Genomic DNA, 15,382 nt, shown 5'->3' with positions numbered 1-15,382 from the left:
TTATGTGTGTGTGTTTTATATTTAAAAAATCCTTGATTCCTCTTTCTCCTTCATTTCTACTTATAATGGGGCTGTAATTTTGTCAATACCTCTTAATTTATTTCATATTTTAGTTATTTACAAAATATTTACTCTTATTGCTGTAGTGTAGGTTCTCATGATCACTTGCCTGGACTAATATATAGTTATACCCCCCCACAAAAAAAAGTAAGAAAAGTCACACCACACCCACTTTGGTCCATCAAAGACTAATTCATCAGTGGACTGATGATATTTATGGTCCATAAAGTCAAAGAATAAAATGACCTTAATCATCTGTACTTGAGGTATATTAAAAATAATAAAAATGGTAAGCTACTATGGGCTGCAGTGTAGCCATTTCTTAAAATGTTAAAAAATAGAGTTTCCTTATGCCTTAGCACTTCTACTCCCAGATATACCCTCAAGAACAATGAAATAATATATTATTAAAAAAAACTTGAACACAAATTTTTATACTAGCATTAGATATAATATCCAAAAATGTGGAAACAGTTCAAAAAGTCCAACTGATGCATAAGTTATATTCACTAAATGGAATATTATTCAGTCATATAAGGGAACGAAGTTCAAATACATGGTACAGTACAGATAAATTTTAAAACATGCTATGTGAAAGAGGTCAGATGTGAAATACCACAAAGTATACAATCTCATGTATATAAACTGTCCAGAACAGGAAAAACTACAGAAAAAAAAAAAAAAAAGAAAAACTGTGGCTCTCAACAGGCGAGTGTACTTTAGTGATTCTCTAGAGCTGGGAGAGAGGAGTGAAGATGAGTGCTTAGGAGTATGGAGTGTCTTTGGAGGTAGGTGACAATACTCTAAAATTGGATAGTGGGGGTGGGCAAACAACTTTTTGAATATTCTAAATATAAACTATATACTTTAAATAACAAAAATTGTTTGAATCATATATCAATAAACTTGTTAATAATAATCAATAGAGTTCTACTTACACTTAGGATATCGAAAGATGGTAAAAGCTTATTCTCAACCAAAAGTAAAGACTGGATAGTCTATGAAATTTCAGTTTTTATTGACCCTATAAGAGACCTGATGTCACCAGACAACCAAGTCACTTGAAGTCCAAAAAAAGAAAAATCTCTAAAGAGTTATGAGTGATCGCCTGTGGCAGAGGTAATGGGAAAGAGGTGTTCAATGAGATAGAAGCAAATAAATGAAGTTAACTTAAAATTTTGAAGAAAGGCAGAAGAGCATATGTAAGCCATGGAAAAAGCACAGAAAGCCTGGGAGTTAGAGACACAAAAGGAGTTGTGTTTAAATACAGGATCTTCTCATGGACCCCCACCAAGTGCTCACAGAATGATTGAGGTCTGGACAGTGCACTACAGAAACTCCCCAGTGCAGGCCAGCTTTAGAAAGTACAGAGCTCCACTCAGACCTTTCTCTCCTATGCAATGAAAGATTAAGATGAAGCTCAGGGAGAAGCATCAGCCTTATAGTCTCCAGGGTGCAGGAGAAGATCTGTTAGGTCTAGGGAAAGAGTAAAGGAAAACATCTAACCCTTAGTGGGGATCAAGAAGCAGTTATATCATTGTTAGAGAAGGAGGAGCAACACTGAGAAATTCCTACTTCAAGAAAATGTTTACCATGACTGCAAACAGACTAACAAGCATAGAGGAAGGAGTGACAGCACTGTACTGCTATCAGAGGAGCAAGGGCAAGGAAAAAGCCCCATCAGGTGTACATGAGTACAAGTAAAAAGGGGAGTGCATAAACATTGAGAAAAACTCATGGCAGACTCATGTCAATACTATGCAAACAGTGCAAAGAAGGTAAAATTAAAAAAAAAAAAAAGAAATCCAAACCTAGTTCAAATTCTTACTAGATTGGTTCAACCTGCAACACTAATAGCCTCTCAGAAGAAAAGATATGCTGAGTTTCAGACATAAACATGGTTTACCTCAGTCTCAACAGTTCTACATACTATATTGGGCAATTAAGCAAAACTATGAGAAACACCAAAATATTAAGAAATTTTTTTAAAAAAAATCATGAGATCCAGCAATCCATAGAAAAAGACTTAAACTAAATATTGGAATTAACAGGAGAAATTTAATTATGACATGTGAAGGGATTGAGTGGAGAAGATAGATAGTGTAAGTGAACAAATAGAGAATTTTAACAGAGAATATAAAGCAGTTTTTAAAAGATGAATGGAAATGCTGAACTAAAACCAAAACAGTGGGCATAAAGAAATTCTTCAACCAGCTAATCAATAAACTTACCCAGAAAAAAAATCTGGTAGCTTGAGTATAGACCAATAGAAATTACATGAATGTAAAAAATACGATGAGAAAAAATAAAAAATAAATTCAAAAGCTATGGTACTTTATCAAACATTACAATATGCATGCAATTAGAACAGAGAGAAAAAACAGCAGAAGAAATATTTGAAATACAACTGCTGATAATTTTCACAAATATAATCAAGGACATAAAAGTAATATCCAATAGATAAAATATCACTCAGCTGAATAAATGTGCACACACATGCAACTTACACATTATATTTCAGCTGCTGAAAAACAAAAGTACCAAGAAAATCTTGGAGCTGGCCAGGATAAAAGTAAACAGTGCATGCATTTATACAGATTAAATACACACACCCACCCACCCACACACACACACACACACACACACACACACAAAACTTCTCCTTAGAAAGTAAAGACAACTGAGTGACAATAGCAATATGTTGAAAATAAAACCCTGTCATCCAGAAAGTAATAACCAGAAAAAGCTGTCTTTAAAATGAAAGGAGAAATATAATTAATTCAAACAAAACAAAGATAAACCAATTTATTCTAACCTCACCTGTAGTTTGAAAAACATTGAAAGAAGTTCTTTAAGCAGAAAAAAAATGATGCTTCACAGAATCCTGACCCTATATGAAGAAATGAAGATCATAAAAAGTGGTTAAAATAAAGGTAAATATAAGAGATATTTTTTTTCTTTTTTGTAATTATTCTAAATGGTAATTGGCTGTTTAAAGCAAAAGTAATAGCAAAGTAGTGTGTATTAATAGTACACACAAAGGTTAAAAGTATGACAAAAATAACATAAAAGAAGACTAGAAGCAATTGGAAACATACTGTTTGAAGGTACTTATAACTATGTGTGAAGCAGTATAATATTCCTTGAAGGTAGATTATGCTTAAATAAGTACTGTAATGCTTGACATTACATTAAAATTTTAAAGATATTTAATAATTAAAAAAATTATAATAAAAGGTAATGAAGGCCATTACATAATGTTGAGGAAGTAAATTTATCAGGAGGACATAACATTTGTAAACATATATGCATCCAAAATTGGAGCACCTAAAGATAAAAAAAATATTAATTGGTCTGAAGGGAAATGCAGACTGCAATACAAAAATACCACTTTTAACCATGAATAGATTACACAGGAAAAAATCAGTCACGGAATAATGAACTTGAACTACACTTTAGACCAAAAGGACCTAATTCACATATACAAAGAAAATTCAATCTCGTGGTAGCAGAATGCACTTACTTCTTAAGTGTGTCCAAAACATTTTTAAAGATACATTAGGCTACAATGCAAGTCTTACCAAGTTTAAGAAGATATAAACCTCTTAAAATTTTTCTACCATACTGATACAAAACTAGAAATCAAAAATAGGGTAAATTCAGAAAAATCACACATGCATGAAAATAAAATTGCCCCCCTAATATGAATGGATCAAAAAAGAACTCAAAAGAAAAATTTAAAAGTATTTTGATATGCATGAAAATAATGTACAACATGCCAAAACTTATGGTCATAGTAAAAGCAGTTATAAAAAGGAAGTTTATATCAACAAATATCTAAGTAAAAAAAGAGAACTGTATCAAATAAAAAGCTAAAATTATATTTCAAGGAATTAGAAAAAGAAGAAATGAGTCCCCAAACTGCCAGAATGAATAGCAAAGATCATAAATGTAATAAAGTTAAAAAATTTAAAATATAAAATTGAGTTAGTTTTTTTAAAAGATAAATAAAATTAGCAGACTGATAACTAGCCTAAGAAAAAAGGAAAAGAGAAGACACACATAAATAAAATCATAAATGAAAGAGATTTTACAACTGATATCACAGAAATACAAAGGATATTAGAAACTATGAATAATTTAATGTCACAAATTGGATAACCTAGAAGAAACAGAAAAGCTCCTCATGACATAAACTACCAAGACTTATTCATGAACAGATCAATATGAGCAAGGAGATTAAATCAGCAATAAAAATTTTCCCATAAAGGAAAAGTTCAGGGCTTGATGACATCACTGATAAATTCTACCAAACATTTAAAGAACTAATTCCAATCTTTCTCAAACGTCTTTAAAATATTGAAGCAATGGAAGTACTTTAAAAATCATTGTATGAGACCAGAATTACCCTGATACTAAAGCCAAACAAAGACACTATAAGAAAAGAAAATTACACATCAATTTCACATAACTGCAAAAATCTTCAACAAAATACTGGGAAAAAATGAATTCACCAGCACATTAAAAAGCATTCATAATGACCAAATGGGATTTAACACTTTAATTCAAGAATAGTTCAAAATATACAATCAAAATATGTAATTCATCATACTAACAGAAATAATGGACACACATTATATGATCATCTTAATATATGCAGAATAAGAATTTGATAAAATACAACAATATTTTCATGAAAAAAACTCAACAAATTAGGTATAAAAGGAATGCAGCTTTCCAGGTATGGTTTCATACACTTGTTATCCTAGCAACCTGGGAGGCATAAGCAGAAGGATTATAAATTCAAGGCCAGTCTCAGCAACTTAGTGAGATCCTAAGCAATTCAGTGAAATCCTGTCTCAAAATACAAACTAAAAAGGACTGGGGATGTAGGTTAGTGATAAAGCACCCATTACAAAAGAAAAAAAAAGGGAATGTTTCTCAACGTGATAAAGGCCAAATATGACAAAATCAGGATACCTGCTTTTACTATTTCTATTCAATATATGACTGGAAGTCCTAACCACAGCAATTGGACATGAAAAGGAAATAAAAGCCAACTAAATAAGAAGTGAAACTGTAGTTGTTTGCAGAAAACATGATAATACATATAGAAAATGTTAAAGAGCACCTCAAAATTAGAATTAATAAAAATTTCAGTAATGTTGTAATATACAAAGATAGCATAAAAAATCAATAGTATCTCTATGACACTTCAATGAACTAACCAAAAAATATACCAAGAAAAAAATATTATTTGTAATAACATCAAAAAATAAAATACTTAGGACTAAACTTAATCAATCAAAGAGGTGAAAGATCTGTATATTTAAAAAAAACTGTAAAAATCATTGCTAAAAGAAATTAAAAACAAAAAAAGTAAATGGAAAAGTTTTCATATTTAGGGCAGAAAATCCACTTTTGTAAAATATTCATGCATAGATGCACTGCACTATAACTAGAAGAGTGAGAAGTTGTACTTCATTTATGTATGATGTATCAAAATGCAATCTACTGTCATGTATAACTAGAACAAATGAAAAAACTTATTTATGAATTTTTCAAATAAAAAATTCCAATGGCATTTTTTACAAAATTATTTTAAAAAATCTCAATAGACTCCAAATAACCAAGGAATTCTTGAGTAGAAAGAACAAATCTGAAGGTGCCATACTACCAGATTTCAAAATATATTATATTATAAAGTTATAATAATCAAAACAGTACTGTAAGTCAAAAACAGACACAATGATTAGTGGAACAAAATACAAGCCGCAGAAATAAACTCACATATTTATTGCCAACTTGATTTTGGCAAATGTGTCAAGAACACATTATGAAGAAAGAACAATCTCTTCAAAAGATGTTGGTGAAATTGCATATACATATACAGAAGAATGAAATTGACCCTTGACCATATACTAAATTGAACTCAAAATGTATTAAAGTCATAAATATGAGATCTGAAATTATAAAACTACAAGGAAAATAATCAAGACAAAATCTCCACATTACTCCAAGTAGTAATTTATTAGATTTGACACCAAGATCACAGGCAGTAAAAGCAAATATAGATAACAAGATAGTATCAAAAAAATCTACACATCTAAAAATAGAACTACCATAAGAGTTAGTAAACCCTGTTTTCTTTATATATCCAAAGAAAATAAAACTAGAATCTCACAGAGATATCTGCATGCCCATGTACATTGAATCATTATTCACAATTATTCTCATTATTGTCAAGATATAGCCGAGATAGAGAAGCAACCTAAGTAACCATCAATAGATGTATGGATAGAGAAAATGTGGCTATATGTACACAATAAAATACCATATAGCTTCTGAAACGAGTGAAAACACCATATATGAGAACATGAATGAACTTGTAGGACATTATGCTAAGTGGAATAAGCCACTCATAGAAAGATAAATACTGCATAATCTTACCTGTTGTGTGAAATCTAAAAATATCTAACTGATAGAAGCAGAGGGTAGAATAGTGGTTACCAGATTCTGGATACAGTGGTTGTGGAAAGGAGAAGAAAGAGTCAGTTGGAGAAAAAAGAATATTTTAGTAAATTATTGGACAATATGTTCACTGTATTTAATAATAATGTATTGTATATTTAAAAACCATTTTTAGTGGCCAAATTATATTGTTACATTATGTGCAGGAACAAATATAACAACAAGTGTACCAATAAAAAAACTGGAAAAAATAAAATAAAAAATATTAGAATAAAAAAACTAAAACAAAAAAAACTATTCAGAGAAGATTTTAAATTTCTTACCAAAGAAAATAAGTATGTGATACGATGAATATGTCAATTAGCTTAATTTAATCATTCCAGAATGTATACATAGGTTATGATATCACATCGTACTGTATAAACATAAAAAGTATCACAATCAAAAATAAAATTAGATATAAAAAGAAAATACTTCTGAGATCCAGAGGATAAAACACCTTCCCTTTGGAAGATCAAAGAAAAGAGTTGTGTGTGACTTCTAAAAAATAGGCAAGAAGAGACTAAATCAAGATAGATAAAGTATCTATACTATTTATCTATTTATAAAGAAAATCCCACCAACCTTGAATTCTACAAGTACTCTGTGAATTATTTTTTTCAAAAGTAAAGGAGAAATGAAAACTTTATCAGACAAATAATAATTGAGGGGATTTATTTTCAATAGACTTATGCTACAAGAAAAGTTAAAAGAAGTTCTTTAAGAAAAAGAAATTTGTAGACATCAGAAACTTGACTCTGTAAAGAAAACATTGAAAGGTAATAAAGGAAGATAAAATAAATAATTTTCTTTTTAAAATATTGACCTGACAGATATTAGTTTGAAAATAATAGCAATGACATATTTAATGATAAATATAAAATATAACTAAGTATGCTTGTGTATAATTGAAATGAATGACAGCGTGATGCAAAGGACAAAGGGGAGGAATTAGGATTATTTTGTTATTACCAGATACTTGCAATATTTGTGAAGTGCTGCAATGTTATTTGAAGCTGGACTTGGATTTGTTATAAATGTACGTTGAAAACTATATGACAATCACCAGAAAAGTGAAAAAATGTTACTGATATGTCAATAAAGGAGAGAAAACTAAACAATATAAAATGTTCAATTAACATCATGAAATGCTAAAAATCAACAAGATAAAATAGGAACAAATAGCAAGGGCAAATACAGATTTTGATGAAACATATCAATAATTACTTTGACTATCAATTTTTTAAATTCACCAATAAAAAACAGATTGTCAGAAATGATCTGAAAGCAAGCCCAACTACATATTGAAGAACACACTATAAATATAAGTCACACAGATTAAAAATAAATAGACTGAGAAAGATATATTATGTTAACACTAATTAAAAAAAGTGAGAGTAGACATATTAATTTCAGACAGGCAGACTCCAAAACAAGGAAATTTATCAGGAATAAATAAGAGCATTGCACAATGATAAGGGCATCAGTTTTCTACAAAACAAGTAATCTTTATCCTGTGCATATCTACATCACAGGATCAAAGTACAGGAGGCAAAAATTGGCAAAACTGTAGAAAGAAACAGACAACACTATTTTTTAGTTGGAAACTTCAATATAACTCTATCAGAAATCAACAGATTTTGTATTCAGAAAATACACTGGAGAGAGTTGAACTTAACTAGCAACATCATCAATCAACCAGATACAATAACATCTATAGACTGCTTATGGAATAATAATAGATACACATTCTTTTTGAGCTCACATGGAGCAGTTGCCAAGATAGAATATATGAAATACACCTTAAGAAATCTAAAAGAATAGAAATTATACAATGCTTTTCCTCAGATCAAAATGAAATTAGTTGGAAAATTTCCAAATCTTCAACAAAATATTAGATTGAATCCAAAAACATAAATATTATTATTATTAATTATTATTATTCATTGTGATGTAGTAGGATTCATTCATGTATGCAAATCTGCTTTAAAATTTGAGGATCAATTGAAATAACATATCACATCAACAGATTAAAGAAGAAAATTATCACATAATAATAGTAACAAATGCAGAAAATGTATGACAAAAAACTAACTTCTATTTATAATAAATATTCTTAATTAACAGGAATATGGAGAAAATTTCTTCAGATTGGTAGAAAAGGGTTTTAAAGTCGACAGCTAACATCATACTTAATAGTGAAAACTTTGAGGTTTTCCTGCTAAGATCAAGAGTGAGATAAGGATGACCCGTATGATCACTGATTTTTAAGACTGAAACAGATGTCCTATGTAATGCAAAGAAAATAAAAGGGAATAAAAGTATACAGCTTGAGGAAAATAAATAAAACTGTCTTTTTTGCAAGTGACATTGTCTATATAAATATGTAAAAGAGTAGACAAACAAAAAAACTCACTACTGGAACTAAGTGATTATATTAAGGTTGAAAGACATGGAATTAATATAAAAAGTCATTTGCTTTCCAATCTTCTGTCAAAGAACTAATGGAATTTGAAATTAAATACAATATAATTTTCATTAGCACCCCAAAAAATGAAATAATGTAGAATAAAACTAACAAAATATATATAAGGTCCATGCAAGGAAAATTATAAAACTCTAATAACAAAGAATTAAATAAACAAAATATTCCATGTTTATGGATAATATGACTCAAGATGCCCATTTCTTACCAAGTTTATCTATAGTTTCAATGCAATGAAAGTCAAAATTCCTGCAAGTTATTTTCTGGATATCAATAAGCTGATTCTAAAGTTTACAAGGATAAAGCTAAAGACAGAATACCCAACACACTAGTGATAAAGAACAAAGTTTGAGGACCTGAGAACTGAGACTAACCCATCTCAAGAATTAGCATATTACCACAGTAATAAGGACGTGAAATAAGGACTTCATAAGTCATGAAAGAATAGAAAATTAATTGTTGGAATAGAATAGAGAGCCAGGAAATATAACCTTATAAATCTAGCCTTTGACAAAGGAACAATCACAAAACAATGAAACAAGACAGTCTTTTCAATGAATAGTGCTACAAGAACTAGATATCTTCATGCAAAAAAAAAAAATGAATCTAGACAGAGTTCTTACACTCTATAAAAAATAACTCAATATGGATCGCATAAATGTAAAATGCAAAGCTCTAAAATTTCTAGGGATTTTCCCTAGGTGAAAATCTAACTGAAATAGGAGTTGGCAATGGCTTTTTAGCTAAAACACCAAAGACATTATCCATGAAAGAAAAAATTGATAAGCTAGACTTCATTAAATTTACATTTCTGTTCTGTGGAAGATATTGCCAGAGCATAAAAAGAAAAGCCACAGACTAGAAGAAACTCTTTGAAAAGACATATCTTATAAAAGATATCACAAGTACACAAAGAATGTAGAAAATCAATGATTAAAAAAATAACTTGCTGGAAAAAAAATGGGCCCAAGCCCTTAATGGACAGACAACTCATCTAAAAAGATACAGAGATGGTGAATAAGTACATGAAAAGATAACCCACATCCGATATCAGTAATGAACAAAGCAAAAACAATAACCAGATACCACTACACACCTAATAGAATGGCCAAAACCCAGAACAATGACAACACTGGGATGGTTGTGAAGTACCAGGAGCTCACATTCACTTCTGGTGCAAGTGCTAAATGGCACACCAAAAGATAGTTTGGTGAATTCTTACAGAATTAACTTACTCTTATCATACAATTCAATAATCATATTCTTTAGTATTTACCCAAAGGAACAGAAAATTTGTTCACATAAAACTTGGATTTTATACCAGCATTATTCATAATTTTCCAAACCTGGAATCAATCAAGATGGTCTTCAGTGAGTGAATGGAAATACTGCAACACATTCAGACCATTGACTGTTTTTTGGTGCTATACAGAAATGAGCTACCAAGTCATAAAAAGATATGGAGAAATTTTAAATGTGAACAACTAGGTGAATGAAACCAATTTGAATAGGCTACATACTGCATAATTCCACTGATATGAAATTCTGTAAAAGGTAAAACCATAGAGATGATGTAAAGATCAGTGTTCTCCAGCAAATAGGGGAGAGAGGGATACATAAGCAGTGCACAGAGGATTTTTAGGGTAGTGAGTCTACTCTGTATGATTGCATAAGGTGGAGACATGTCATTATATATTTGTCCAAACCCATAAAATGTTCAACGCCAAGAGTAAATCCTAATGTAAACTATGGGCTTTGGTTCATCAATTATGAGAAATGTACCATCTCAGTAAGGGTGCTGACCACGGGGAAGGCTATTTATGGCTGGGGGCAGGGAGCACATAGGAAATCTCTGTAACTTCCACTCAACTTTTCTGTGAACCTAAAAATGCTTTTAAAAATGAATTGCAATATTAAAATAACAACAACAACAAAAGAAAAAGAACTCACACAAATTAAGTTTCCAGTTAAGAAATTCAAATTTGATGAATGAATGAAAAATAGTATAAAGAAAGAAAATACAAATGTAAGAATGGGACAAAATAGAAGAATAGGACTAGTATGGCAGTATATATAAAAGTGACTGTATAACCAATGTGATCCTGCAATTTGTACACATGGGAAAAATAAGAATTTATACCCCATTTGAATTAATGTATGATATATGATATGTCAAGATCATTGTAATGTTTTGAGCAACTAATAAAAAAGAATAGGAAAATTATATAAAACCAGAAAGATGATTCTGTTAATACCACCTAATCAGATTTCCACACACAAAGAAAAGAATTTTAAAACATGAACTTGGTAAGGAAGAAAGGAAACAATTTCTATGTTTAGGCAATGTGACTACCTACACAAGAAGCACAAAAAGTCTATAAGACAACATTGGAACTAATGAATGAGTTTACTAAGGTTGTATGATTCAGGTTGATGTTTAATTTATCCAATAGCATTAGATAGCATAAATAGCAAGAAAATTCCATAGCATCTCTGTATAATACCTGTGTAATAGCTATGTAATAGCTGTGGGTATTTAATAATTTTAAAATACCATTCTCAAATGTACCAACAAGGTGAAATACTAATGGATAAATCTAACAATATGTATTAAAGTTCTTTATGGTAAAAGCTATAAATAAATGAAAACAAACAAATATATTTTTAAAAGTGAGATATAAGCCATGTTCCTGTATTGAAAGATTCAATATTAAGAGATTTGATCATAGATTCAATATCATTTCAGCATAAATTCTAGTAGGATTTTTGGAAAGAAATCAACAAGCTATTTAATATATATATTATAGAAATGGAAAAAATTAGAATAGCCAAACTCATTTTAATAAAGAACAAAGTTGAATGTTTATTTATTTCAAGGTTATCTATATAGCTATTATAATTAAGACAGTATGATTTTATTGAAATGATAGAGATATAGATCAATGGATATTATTACTTAGATATGAGGTGTCCCTCAAAAACTCACATGAGAAATAATGCAAGAAAGTTTAGAGGTAAATGATGGGTTAAGAGATCCTTATCCTGATCAGTTCCTTAATACACTTGAATGGATTAACTAGGCAATAATTATATACAGGTAAGGTTTGGCTGGAGGAGATGGGTTGCTGGGGGTGTGCTATTGGGCGATATATTTTGTCCCTGGTAAGCTGACCTTAGTTTGTTTCTGTTTCCTGATTGTCACATCCTGAGCTGCTTCCATTATGATATTCTTCCTCACTAGAACATAAAGCAATGGCCATCTAGGGACTGAGACCTCTGAAGCCATCAATGCCAAATAAACTTTCTTCTTCTAAAATGGCTCTTGTCAGGTCTTTTGTGGCAAAAAGGCTGATTAAAACAATAGGACAAATTAGAGGACTAAGAAATAGATCTATAATGTCAATTGATTTTTAACAATGGTGCAAAGATAAATAAATGCATAAAATACAGTCATTTCACTGGGGATTGAATGTTTTATATCTGCTGTGTTGTTGTTTTTTTTTTTTTTAATTTTGAGACAGGGTCTTGCTAAGTTGCTGAGGGTTTTACTAATTGCTGAGGTTGGCCTTGAACTTATGATCCTCCTACCTCAGCCTCCTGATTTGCTGGGATTAGATTCACACACCACGGCATCCAACTAAGTACAGTATTTGCAACAAATGGTTTTAGAATAATTATATTTTAATTAGCAAATTAAAATAAAATCCAATCTGTACCTTAAACCATATATAAATATTAACTTGATAAAGGTCATAGTTATAAAGGTAAAACATAAAAATGTAAAAGGTATAAGAAAGCATATTGGTAAACATATTTGAGACATTGGAATAGAAAAAGATTTGTTAGAAATAATACCAAAATAATGTCCCATAAAAGAAAAATGCTATATTGAATAGCACCAAAATTAAGAATTCCTGCTACTATAAGACACTGGTAAGAGAATGAATAGACAAGTCAAGAACTGGTGGAAAATATTTGAAAACCACCTGTCTCATAATGGATTTGTATACAGAATATACAAATCCCTCTCAAATTCAGTAATAATGATAATAAAAGAAAATTCTATGACTTCAAAGTGGTATCCCCAAAAGCTCACATGTGAGACAATGCAAGAAGGTTTGGAGGAGAAATTATTGGGTTATAGCCTTAAAATAATAAGTGAATTAATCCCTGGTGGGATTAACTGAGTGGTAACTGGAGGCAGGTGGGGTGTGAAGGGAGGAAGTGGTTCATTGGGGGTGTGGCTCTTGGGTATATATTTTATATCTGGAGAGTAGAGTCTCTCTGCTTTCTAATCATCATGCGATCTGCTTCCTTTCGCAATACTCTTCCACCATGATGTTCAGTCTCACCTGGAGCCCCTGGGGGAATGGAGATAGCTGATATGAATGGAGACCTCTGAAACTGTGAGCCCTTAAACTTTTCCTCCTCTATAGTTGTTTTGGTTAGGTTGTTAAGTCACAGCAGTGAAAAAGCTAACTCAAACAAACATAATCACAAAAAATAAAAAATATTTTGACAGACATGCTGAGAAAAGAGATACAGATGGGAAATAAGTACATAAAAGTATGTTTCAGTTTATTAGAAACCACTCAACCTACAGCAATATCTAAAGAAAAAAAAGGAGAAGAAGGAGAAAGACTAGGAGGAGAACCAATTACAATAAGTCTGGTGCAAATGGGGAGTAACTGGATTTTATACATTTTTTATGAGAATGCAAAATAATTGACTGGGTGCAGTGGTACACATCTGCAATCCCTGTGACTCAGGAGACTGATGCAGGAGGGTTGCCAGTTCAAGGCCAGCCTTAGCAATAGAGTAAGATCGTGTCTCAAAATTTAAAAATAAATAAATAAATAAGACTAAGAATGTACCCCTTAGGTTCAATCCCAGTACCAAAGGCAGCAGGGGTGGGTGAGTAGATGGGGAAAATATCACAACTTTGGGAAAACAATTTGGAGGTTTTTTTGAAAGGTTAAATGTATGCTTTCCATACTTCCCAGTCATTCCATTTCTATGTGTTTATCCAAGTGAAATAAAAACATGTTCAAACTGATGTCTGTACATGAATATTTATGGCTACTTTATTCAAAATCACCCCAAACTGGGAACAACTCAAAATGTTTGTCAACTAGTGAAGGTATAAACAAACTGTGGTACAGTCATAAAATATCACACTTATCAGAAGTAGAAGGAATGAACTACTGAAACAAATAACAACATGAAGAGACCATGATTCCATTCATGTACTGTTTTTTGAAGTAGCAAACCTTAGAGGGACACAAAAGAGATCAGTCATTGTCATGGGCTCTGAGTCAAGGGAGGGATTTTCTACAGAGAGGCATGAAGAAAATTTAAGGGGTTATGGAAATTATCTATAGTTCGATTTTTATGGTAGTTAACTACTGTATACATTTTTCAAAAGTCAACTAAATAACAAATGGTAAATTTTAATGCATCTAAATTTTACCTCATTTTTCAAAAGTCATTAGCAGACTTATGTTAGCTACATTAGCCAGCTTTTCATCACTGAGACCAAAATACCGGACATAAAAAAATTAAAGGAGGAAGTTTATTTTGGCTTAAGTTTTCAGAGACTTCAGTCCATTGCCAGCCAACTTCATTGTTTTGGGCTTGAGATAAGGCAGAACATCCTGAGGCAGAAATCAGATGAGAGAGAAAGGATGAGGGAAGGAGAGAAAGAAAGGCTAGGGTACCAGGGATAAGAAATACTCTTTGAGGGTACCCCCCCACACACCATGACCCATTTCCTTCAACCAGGTTCTACCTCTTACAGTTTCTATTGCCTCCTAGTAGTCCATACATGGATTGGTTCATTGATGAAGTCAGAGCCTTCACGATTCAATTGCTTCCCAATATCCCATCTTTGAGCACTACTTCAAGCCTTCAAGACATGAGTCTTTGGGGGGACATTTCGTTTTCAAATGATAACACTTTCATAGTTACAAAAAAATAATAAAAAATAATAAAAATTACACATGAATTCACCTTGCTCAAGATGATACAAGTTTTTCCTTTACAGAAATGCACCAGAGTCCTCCCTGAGTTGGGCCTCCTTTGTTTCCTCCTCCTCTGCCCCACCTCACCAGTGACCATTTTCCCAGACACACTCTGCTCTCACACTTTCATTACATGATGCAGAACTTCAGTTCCTCAGTTACATCAGTTGTCTTTAAGCACTGGAACTTAGGAGAGTTTTGTGTTTGTTATTTGGGGTAATTTTTTTTTTGAGGGAGTGTGTCTCTTTCAAAATAAATAAACCTGAAAATGACACAAGGTCAATATTAATGGTAATAAAATGAATCC

This window comes from Urocitellus parryii, chromosome 6, assembly GCF_045843805.1.
Source record: "Urocitellus parryii isolate mUroPar1 chromosome 6, mUroPar1.hap1, whole genome shotgun sequence".
In the NCBI taxonomy this organism is placed as follows: domain Eukaryota; kingdom Metazoa; phylum Chordata; class Mammalia; order Rodentia; family Sciuridae; genus Urocitellus; species Urocitellus parryii.
The sequence above is the reverse complement of the archived record's forward strand: the minus strand, read 5'-3'. Positions refer to the sequence as shown.